Source organism: Meleagris gallopavo, chromosome 1, assembly GCF_000146605.3.
Source record: "Meleagris gallopavo isolate NT-WF06-2002-E0010 breed Aviagen turkey brand Nicholas breeding stock chromosome 1, Turkey_5.1, whole genome shotgun sequence".
NCBI classification, from domain to species: Eukaryota; Metazoa; Chordata; class Aves; order Galliformes; family Phasianidae; genus Meleagris; species Meleagris gallopavo.
Window position 1 is genome coordinate 141250865 of NC_015011.2, and position 472 is coordinate 141251336.

Genomic DNA, 472 nt, shown 5'->3' on the forward strand with positions numbered 1-472 from the left:
ATGGTAAGCTTTTAAAAGACAACCTGTGCTTCCTTTGGTCCATATTTGCTGCCCCTGCCCCTTCTTCTCAGTCACCTCTCGATAAAAGAAGGGTCCGACTCGGCTGTCACTTTAAAATGCTTCTTTTTATTTCAGTGGTTGTACATTGGGTGAATGAGTTGAACGTCACAACAGAAATAGAATGGCTATTTAACAGACCACTAGTAGTTATATGCCGGAATCGAGCGAATGGAGGGGCTTCTCAAACTGTTACCGAGGTGTTGGTGTGAGCGCTGTCAGTTATACTGGATGAGAGAGGCAAACAAAAAGGTATTTTGGTGAGGAGCTGTATCGCTCGAAGGAAATTACGCTGAGACATCTCAAGTAGCTTGAAACTACGCCTCAGCCGCAGTATTCACTGCCTCTGTGTTGGCCCATCTCATGGTTCCTTTGGGGGGTTTTATTTGTGTGTTTTTTGTTGGTTTTTTTTTTT